Source organism: Triticum dicoccoides, chromosome 7A (assembly GCF_002162155.2).
Source record: "Triticum dicoccoides isolate Atlit2015 ecotype Zavitan chromosome 7A, WEW_v2.0, whole genome shotgun sequence".
NCBI classification, from domain to species: domain Eukaryota; kingdom Viridiplantae; phylum Streptophyta; class Magnoliopsida; order Poales; family Poaceae; genus Triticum; species Triticum dicoccoides.
In genome coordinates, this window is record NC_041392.1 from 640,789,693 (window position 1) to 640,800,729 (window position 11,037).

Below are 11,037 nucleotides of genomic sequence, written 5' to 3' on the forward strand. Positions count from 1 at the left end.
TGTGATGTGATATGGCCAAAAGGATGTGATGAATGATATATGTGATGTATGAGATTGATCATGTTCTTGTAATAGGAATCACGACTTGCATGTCGATGAGTATGACAACCGGCAGGAGCCATAGGAGTTGTCTTAATTTATTTATGACCTGCATGTCAACATAAACATTGTGTAATTACTTTACTTTATTGCTAAAGTGTTAGCCATAGTAGTAGAAGTAATAGATGACGAGACAACTTCAAGAAGACACGATGATGGAGATCATGATGATGGAGATCATGGTGTCATGCCGGTGACAACGATGATCATGGAGCCTCGAAGATGGAGATCAAAAGGAGCAAAATGATATTGGCCATATCATGTCACTATTTGATTGCATGTGATGTTTATCATGTTTTACATCTTATTTGCTTAGAACGACGGTAGCTTAAATAAGATGACCCCTCACTAAAATTTCTAGAAAGTGTTCCCCCTAACTGTGCACCGTTGCGAAGGTTCGTCGTTTCGAAGCACCACGTGATGATCGGGTGTGATAGATTCTAACATTCGAATACAACAGGTGTTAACGAGCCTAGCATGTACAGACATGGCCTCGGGACACATGCGAAACACTTAGGTTGACTTGACGAGCCTAGCATGTACAGACATGGCCTCTAAACACGGAAGACCGAAAGGTCGAACATGAGTCCTATAGAAGATACGATCAACATGAGATGTTCACCATTGATGACTAGTCCATCTCACGTGATGATTGGACACGGCCTAGTCGATTCGGATCATGTTTCACTTAGATGACTAGAGGGATGTCTATCTGAGTGGGAGTTCATGAAATTAATTTGATTAGATGAACTCAATTATCATGAACATAGTCTAAATTATCTTCGCAAATATGTTGTAGATAAATAGCTCACGTTGTAGCTCCCTGTTTCAATACGTTCCTAGAGAAAGATTAAGTTGAAAGATATTGTAAGCAATGATGCGGACTAGGTCCGTAGTCCGAGGAGTGTCCTCACTGCTACACAGAAGGCTTACGTCTTTGATGCACCGCTCGATGTGCAAACCCCTACAACGTCGTCTGTGGATGTTGTGAACACCTGACAGACACATTCTGATGACTACCTGATAGTTTAGTGCACCATACTTTATGGCTTAGAATCAAGATTCCAATGACGTCTTGAACGTCATAGAACATATGAGATGTTCCAAGAGCTGAAATTGGGATTTCAGGCTCATGCCCGTGTTGAGAGGTGTGAGACCTCTGACAAGTTCTTTTGCCAACAAGATGGAGGAGAATAGCTCAGCTAGTGAGCATGTGCTCAGAATGTCTGGGTGCTACAATCACTTAAATCAAGTGGGAGTTAAACTTCCAGATAAGATAGTGATTGATAGAGTTCTCTAGCCACTATCACTAAGCTACTAGATCTTCGTGATGAAGTATGACATGCAAGGGATGGAATTGATCCCGGAGCTGTTCGCGGTGCTTAAGACCGCAAAAGGTAGAAATCAAGAAGGAGCATCAAGTGTTGATGGTTTAACAAGACCATTGGTTTCAAGAAGGGCAAGGGCTAGAAGGGAAACTTCATGGATGGCAAACCAGTTGCCGCTCCAGTGAAGGAACCCAAGGTTGAACCCAAACCCGAGACTAAGTGCTTCTATTGTAAGGGGAACGGGCACTGGTAGCGGAATTATGCATGGGCCTCCTCTTCAGCATCTGGTTCATACTCTGAGTCGCTGCGATCATCAGCAGCTCGTGCATTTTGTGTCGGTTGCACATTAGAGGCACTAGGGTATACAAGGCTACGAGCTAAGCTTTTTATGTCTTTAAGATACTCCCTCTCTACAGCCTTGCGTTCCGCAATCCTTGCATCCCTTTCCTTCAAATACGCCTCACCCTTGCGTTTCTGTTCCGCAAGATATTCGCTGCTATGCATATCACTCTCCAGAACTGGTGGCATGATTTTAGTAACTGGAGCTGGAAAACATGACAGAGAGTGAACTTAATGAATTGCCAAAAGACCTACTAGCCTACATTATCATCACTACATGACTCAAATCTGCTTCAACTTGTTTGGAGGAGTACTTGTAACGTACATGATTACATTAAATTGTCTCTTGAAACCTGGCCATCATTGCTAGTAGACAAAAAAAGCTAAATTGTGTAAAACAGTTGTAAACACGCAGCTCTCCTAACAAGAGTTCATGTGTTCCTTTATACTTAAGCTTAGAATTGATGCTTGTATAATTTGAGATGGCAAATACATTACTGTATGATGCTTTTGAGGGTTGTAGAACAGATCGAAATAAATAACATACTTGGAAATATGGAGCGTCCAGAATTCAGTTAAACAAGAACAAGTGCAAACTCATAGACTCAGTCTTTATTCAAGTTTCAAACAAGTGCAGAGTCGCTCTTTATTCAGTATTGAACAAGAAGAAGTGCAGACTCATAGACTCAGTCTTTATTCAGTTTCAAACAAGTGCAGAGTCGCTCTTTATTTAGTTTTGAACAAGAAGAAGTGCAGACTCAGTCTTTATCTAGAATTCAAAATAAAGAACATACACTGTGAACTCCATATGGTAATATATTGTATCAAGAACAAGAGCAGAGTCAATCTTTATTCTGTTATGATGATTGTAGGTGAAGACTTTTATGGGGTAGCAGAGCCACAAACAGGGACATGGTCGTTGTATTACAGGAAATCTCATGACAACTGAATAAAGACCAAGTAAATCTTACAGAGCTATTGGATTTGCCACATGGTCGTTGTATTCAGACATGTAAAGAAGTCTCACACCCGTGGGTGCTTTTATCCCCCAAATCGCTTCCCTGATGATCCCCTACGTCTAGAGCTTGGGGTTGGGGTATGACGAGGGCGGGATAAGAAATTTACCGTGAGCCGCCGCCGATTGCTGCAATCATTCGGGAAAGAGATCCGGGTGGGGCGGCCTCCAATCCACTGTCGCCGGTTGATGCGGTGGATCCGTGCTCAGCCGGTCGGGCGGCCTCCTCCAATCCGCCGTCACCGGTCGCTGAAATCAGGGGGGAATGTAGTGGAGTGCTCACGGGGATGGTTGATGTTGGTGGATCCGAGCTCGGACGGTGGGGCGGCCACCCCCAATCTGCCGGCCTTGATCGCCGCAGTCGTGATGTCGATTGAATCTGATAAGAAAAATTCCCGGGTGCGCGGTGGTTTTTAGCGGCGCCTGTTCGCCGGGGAAATAGAAGGATAATCTTTGGCTGGGTCTTTGACTGATGGGACACAGGGTGAATGCGGGAAAAATATAGAAAAGTGGATGGAAAATAGTACGTGGGTGGAGGGAAAAGAGTTTTTTTTGCGAGGAGATGGTGTATTTTCATAATTTATTTTACTTAATATTATGTAATTAATTTAATTCGAAATAAGTACAAAATGATTATTAAAAAGTAAATCTTACATGAACAATATGATGTGGTATTTTCCACATCACATACTTAAGATCCCTGTAAATAAATATGTCGAAAATTGTTTAGAGGGATCTTAAGTATGTGACCTGGAAAAAAACAAAATGCAAATGAGTGATTATTTTAACTGCTTGTGTAAATAAAATTGGTAAGTTGGGATGATTTTTTTCTTTTTTCTTAGGAAAAATCTGATCTACTCCTTTCAATCATGGCAGTACAATGAATACCAAAAAAAATCTAGATTTGTAGACCACCTAGCGATGACTCCAAGCGCTGAAGCGAGACGAAGGCGCGCCGCTTTCATCGCCCCTCTGTCACATCCATAGCTTCTGGTAATGCTTAGTGTCGGCATCTTGCTTTCATCATGTTTAAATTTCAGAGTGAAGTTAAGAATCATCATAACAATAAGATCATGTTCCTACGATCTGATCAAAAAGGGGATTTTCTGAGTTATGAGTTTGGCAAACACTTAAGACATTGTGGAATTGTTTCACAGTTGAAGCCACCTGGAACACCACTGGGTTATGGTGTGTCCGGACGTCGTAATCAAACCTTATGAGATATGGTGCGATCTATGATGTCTCTTATCAATCTACCGTTTTCATTTTGAGGTTATGCGTTAGAGACAGCTGCATTCACTTTATATAGGACACCATCTAAGTCCGTTGAGACGGCGTCGTATGAACATTGGTTTGGCAAGAAACCAAAGTTGTCGTTTCTTAATGTTTGGGGCTGCGATGCTTAAGGCTTCAGCCGGAAAAGCTCGAACCCAAAGCGGACAAACACATCTTCATAGGATACCCAAAGGTGACAGTAGGGTATACCTTCTATCTCAGATCTGAGGGCAAATTGTTTGTCGCTAAGAACGGGTCCTTTCTCGAGAAGGAGTTTCTCTCGAAAGAATTGAGTGGGAGGAAGATAGAACTTGATGAGGTTGTCGAACCTTTACTTCAACCAGAGAGTGATGCAACACAGAAAGATGTTTTCTGTGGCGCCTACGTCTGTTGAATAGGAAGTTAATGATAGTGATCATGAAGCTTCGGATCAAGTTGCAATCGAACCTCGTAGGTCGACAAGGATATGTACTACTCCTAAGTGGTAAGGTAATCATGTCTTAGATATCATGTTGTTAGACAACAATGAACCTACGAGCTATGGAGAAGCGATGGTGGGCCCGTATTCTGACAAATGGTTAGAAGCCATGAAATCCGAGATAGGATCCATATATCAGAACAAAGTATGGACTTTGGTGGACTTGCCCAATGATCGGCATGCCATTGAGATAAATGGATCTTTAAGAAGAAGATGGACGTGGGCGGTAATGTTACCGTCTATGAAGCTCGACTTGTGGGAAAGAGTCTTTTCACAAGTTCAAGGAGTTGACTATGATGAGAATTCTCACCCGTAGCGGTGCTTAAGTCCGTCGGAATCATGATAGCATTAGCTGTAATTTTTGATTATGAAATCTTACAGATGGATGTCAAAACAAGTTTTCTTACCAGTTTTCGTAAGAAAAGTTGTATGTGATACAATAAAAGGTTTTGTCGATCCTAAGGATGCTAAAAGGTATGCTGGCTCCAGCAATCCTTCTATGGACTAGAGCAAGCATCTCGGAATCGGAATATATGTTTTGATGGAGTGATCAAAGCTTTTAGGTTTATAAATTGTTTGCAAGAAACTTGTATTTACAAGAAAGTGAGTGGGAGCACTACAACGTTTCTAATAAGTATATGTGGATGACATATTGTTGATTCGAAATAATGTAGAATTTCTGGAAAGCATAAACGGTTATTTGAAGAGTTTTTTTCAAAGGAAAGACCTGGATAAAGCTGCTTACATATTGGGCATCAAGATCTATAGAGATAGATCAAGACGCCTGATGGTACTTTCAAAGAACGCACACCTTGACATGTTTTTGAAGGAGTTCAAAATAGATCAGTCAAAGAAGGGGTTCTTACCTGAGTTGTAAGGTGTGAAGTTGAGTAAGACTGAAACATTGACCATGGCAGAAGAAAGAGGAAGGACGAAAGGTCATCCCCTATGCTCTTGTCATGGGCTCTATATGGTATGCCATGCTGAAGTACCACACCTATTGTGTGCCTTGCCACATGTCTGGCAAGAGGGTACAAAGGTGATCTAGGAGTGGATCATCAGATAGCAGTCAAAATTATCCTTAGAGGAATAAGGAAATGTTTCTCGGTTATGGAGGTGATAAAGAGTTCGACATAAAGAGTTACGTCGATGCAAGCTTAACACCTATCCGGATAGCTCTGAGTAGAGATACCGGATACGTATAATGGAGCAATAATTTGGAATAGCTCCAAGTGGAACGTGGTAGCAGCATCTACGATATAAAGTTTTGCGAATACATAGGGATCTGAATATGGCAAGACCCATTGACTACAACCTCTCTCACAAGCATAACATGATCAAACCCAGAACTCTTTGAGTGTTTATCACATAGTGATGTGAACTAGATCATTCAGTCTAGTAGACTCTTGGATGTGGGTCACATGGCGATGTGACCTGTGAGTGTTAATCACATGGCGATGTGAACTAGATTATTGACTCTAGTGCAAGTGGGAGACTGTTGGAAATATGCCCTAGAGGCAATAATAAATTGGTTATTATTATATTTCATTGTTCATGATAGTCGTTTATTATCCATGCTAGAATTGTATTGATAGGAACTCAGATACATGTGTGGATACATAGACAACACCATGTCCCTAGTAAGCCTCTAGTTGACTAGCTCGTTGATCAATAGATGGTTACGGTTTCCTGACCATGGACATTGGATGTCGTTGATAACGGGATCACATCATTAGGAGAATGATGTGATGGACAAGACCCAATCCTAAGCCTAGCACAAAGATCGTATAGTTCGTATGCTAAAGCTTTTCTAATGTCAAGTATCATTTCCTTAGACCATGAGATTGTGCAACTCCCGGATACCGTAGGAGTGCTTTGGGTGTGCCAAACGTCACAACGTAACTGGGTGGCTATAAAGGTACACTACAGGTATCTCCGAAAGTGTCTGTTGGGTTGGCACGAATCGAGACTGGGATTTGTCACTCCTTGTAAACGGAGAGGTATCTCTGGGCCCACTCGGTAGGACATCATCATAATGTGCACAATGTGATCAAGGAGTTGATCATGGGATGATGTGTTACGGAACAAGTAAAGAGACTTGCCGGTAACGAGATTGAACAAGGTATCGGGATACCGACGATCGAATCTCGGGCAAGTATCATACCGTTACACAAAGGGAATTGTATACAGGATTGACTGAATCCTTGACATCATGGTTCATTCGATGAGATCATCATGGAGCATGTGGGAGCCAACATGGGTATCCAGATCCCGTTGTTGGTTATTGACCGGAGAGTTGTCTCGGCCATGTCAGCATGACTCCCGAGCCCGTAGGGTCTACACACTTAAGGTTCGATGACGCTAGGGTTATAGGGAAAGTATGTACGCGGTTACCGAATGTTGTTTGGAGTCCCGGATGAGATTTCGGACATCATGAGGAGTTCCGGAATGGTCCGGAGGTAAAGATTGATATATAGGAAGTATGGTTTTGGCCATCGGAAGTGTTCCGGGCATCACCGGTAGTGTACCGGGACCACCGGAGGGGTCCGGGGGTCCACCGGGAGGGGCCACGAGCCCCGGAGGCATACATGGGCCAAGTGTGAGAAGGGACCAGCCCCTAGGTGGGCTGGGGCGCCTCCCCACCAAGGCCCATGCACCTAAGGGGAAGAGGGGGCAAACCCTAAGGGCAGATGGGCCCTAAGGCCCATGCCTGGTGTGCCTCCCTCTTCCCCTCCCCTTGGCCGCCTCCCAGATGGGATCTGGGGGCTGCCGCCACCCCTAGGGAGGGAACCCTAGGTGGGGGCGCAGCCCATCCCCTCCCCCTATATATACTTGAGGTATGGGGCTGCCCAACACATGTGATTCTGCTCTCCCTGTTGGCGCAGCCCTACCTCTCTCCCTCCTCGTCTCTCATAGTGCTTGGCGAAGCCCTGCTGGAGTCCCGCGCTCCTCCACCACCACCACGTCGTCGTGCTGCTGCTGGATGGAGTCTTCCCCAACCTCTCCTTCTCCCCTTACTGGATCAAGGCGTAGGAGACGTCACCGGGCTGTATGTGTGTTGAACACGGAGGTGCCGTCCGTTCGGCACTAGGATCATCGGTGATTTGGATCATGACGAGTACGACTCCATCAACCCCATTCACTTGAACGCTTCCGCTTAGCGATCTACAAGGGTATGTAGATGCACTCTCCTTCCTCTCGTTGCTAGATTACTCCATAGATTGATCTTGGTGATGCGTAGAAAATTTTGAATTTCTGCTACGTTCCCCAAGAACAACTACTTTGTGTTCTACTCGTGCATAGAAACTACGCATAGACCTAGCTCATGATGCCACTATTGGGGAACGTAGCAGAAATTCAAAATTTTCTACGCATCACCAAGATCAATCTATTGAGTAATCTAGCAACTAGGGGAAGGAGAGTGCATCTACATACCCTTGTAGATCGCTAAGCGGAAGCGTTCAAGTGAACCGGGTTGATGGAGTCGTACTCGTCGTGATCCAAATCACCGATGATCCTAGCGCCGAACGGGGCACCTCCGTGTTCAACACACATACGGAACGGAGACGTCTCCCACGCCTTGATCCAGCAAGGAGGAGGGAGAGGTTGAGGAAGAGAGTCCAACAGCAGCACGACGGCGTGGTGGTGATGGAGTGGCAGTTCTCCGGCAGGGCTTCGCCAAGCTCACGCGGAGGAGGAGAGGTATTGGAGGAGAGGGGCTGCGCCAGGTTCAAGGGGGTGGCCGCCCTCCCACCCCTCCACTATTTATAGGTGGGCAGAGAGGGGGCCGGCCCCCCTAGATCCCATCTAGGGTTGGGGGCGGCGGCCAAGGGGGGGAGGAGTGCCTCCCGAGTCAAGTGGAGGCCCTCCCCCTTAGGGTTTCCCCTCTCCCATGCGCATGGGCCTTGGGGGGGCTAGTGCCCTTGGCCCATTAAGGCTAGGGCGCCCCCCTACAGCCCATGCTGCTTTATTGGACATGGTGGAACATTTTCCGGACCTCCGGACCCCTCCGGAATCCTTCGGAACCTTCCGGAAGCTTCCCGGTACAATACCGGAAAAAACTGAACTTTCCCCGGAACACGAACAACAACTTTCCATATATAAAGCTTTACCTCCGGACCATTCCGGAACTCCTCGTGACGTCCGGGATCTCATCCGGAACTCCGAACAACATTCGGTAATCACATACAAGTCTTCCTAATAACCCTAGCATCATCGAACCTTAAGTGTGTAGACCCTACGGGTTCGGGAACCATGCAGACATGACCGAGACAACTCTCCGGCCAATAACCAACAGCGGGATCTGGATACCCATGTTGGCTCCCACATGTTCCACGATGATCTCATCGGATGAACCACGATGTCGAGGATTCAATCAATCCCGTATTCAATTCCCTTTGTCCAGCGGTATTGTACTTGCCCGAGATTCGATCGTCGGTATCCGATACCTTGTTCAATCTCGTTACCGGCAAGTCTCTTTACTTGTTCCGTAACACATCATCCCGTGATCAACTCCTTGGTCACATTGTGCACATTATGATGATGTCCTACCGAGTGGGCCCAGAGATACCTCTCCATCACACGGAGTGAAAAATCCCAGTCTCGATTCGTGCCAACCCAACAGACACTTTCGGAGATACCCGTAGTGCACCTTTATAGCCACCCAGTTACGTTGTGACGTTTGGTACACCCAAAGCATTCCTACGGTATCCGGGAGTTGCACAATCTCATGGTCTAAGGAAATGATACTTGACATTTGAAAAGCTTTAGCATACGAACTACACGATCTTTGTGCTAGGCTTAGGATTGGGTCTTGTCCATCACATCATTCTCCTAATGATATGATCCCGTTATCAACGACATCTAATGTCCATGGTCAGGAAACCGTAACCATCTATTGATCAACGAGCTAGTCAACTAGAGGCTTACTAGGGACACGGTGTTGTCTATGTATCCATACATTTATCTAAGTTTCCTATCAATACAATTCTAGCATGGATAATAAACGATTATCATGAACAAGGAAATATACTAATAACTAATTTATTATTGCCTCTAGGGCATACTTCCAACACACACACACACACATGAATCCTCGCTTTTCTCACTTTGTCCCTTCGTCCTTGTTGTGTATCCGCGTAGTCCGAGGTCCCCGTCCCCGAAAGAAACCTAGAAGAGATCGAAACACAACTCTTTTCGCCGCCAGTGAAGCCTCGATGACTCAAGTCGCGACTCGCCTAAGACGATGTAGATCTTCGTGAAGACCCTGACAGGTAAAACCATCATGCTGGAGGTGGAGGGCAGCGACACCGTGGACAGCGTCAAGGGCAAGGTCTAGGATAAGAAAGGGATCCCGCCGGACCAGCAGCGGCTCATATCTTCGCCGAGAAGCAGCTGGAGGACGGTCGCTTGCTGGCAACTACAACGTGCACAAGGTGTCGACACATCACTTGGTGCTCTGCCTCCGCAACGGCACCACCATCAAGGTCAAGACACCCACCGCCAAGGAGATCGGGATCAACATCGAGCCCACGGACACGTCCGACAGGATCAAGGAGCACGTCGAGGAGAAGGAGGGCATCCCGCCCGTCCAGCAGAGGCTCATCTTCGATGGCAAGCAGATGGCCGCCGACAAGACGGTGCAAAAGTACAAGGTCAAGGGCAGCTACGTGATCCACCTTGTGCTCGCCCTCAGGGGCGGTGCCTGCTAGAATTTGGGTCTTACGGTCACTCGCTTTTCCATGAGGGTGTAGCTTTGGTTTTTTTTTCTTGCGTATGATTTTGGTTGGAACTTTTTGTACAGTGTTTGAGTCTCTTTAAAGCCATAATGTTTGAGGCCAGGTTACATGTACGTACAATCACAACAGTTGTCTGCACAATAATCTTTTCCCATCCGTTCATATATTTTTACCACCAATCCACTAAATCGAAGATATGAAAATTTGTTTTGAGGCAAACGTTGCCTCGCCATTTGAATAAAGATACTTGCACTAACCAATCAAAGATATGCAATTTTTTACCGCTATAAGGCACGGTGCTGACCGTCCGACTGGATCGGACGGACGAGAACCACGCGGGAATGCTGTCCAGAATTCAGTCGTAGAATGGACCAATTTTGACCCGCAAAAAAATAGAATGGACCAAATTCTCCTCCAGGCTACGGCCTGGTTGACTCTATATCTATGGTCGCACAAAATGGTTTTTCTTTTGGATGAATTTATTTGTTGGGCCAGTGAAGTTAATGTTGGGGAACGTAGTAATTTCAAAAAAATTCCTACGCACACGCAAGATCATGGTGATGCATAACAACGAGAGGGGAGAGTATGATCTACGTACCCTTGTAGATCAACAACGGAAGCGTTGACACAACGTAGAGGAAGTAGTCGTACGTCTTCTCGATCCGACTGATCCAAGCACCGTTACTCCGGCACCTCTGAGTTCTTAGCACACGTACAGCTCGATGACGCTCCCCGGGCTCTGATCCAGCAAAGCTTCGGGGATGA

The 11,037-nt window shown here is 45.7% G+C and overlaps 1 pseudogene; it reads left to right on the top strand.

Moving 5' to 3' along the window:
• Positions 1-9,779: 9,779 nt before the first annotated feature.
• Positions 9,780-10,245, top strand: LOC119332382 (annotated as a pseudogene).
• The last annotated feature ends 792 nt before the right edge of the window (positions 10,246-11,037 follow it).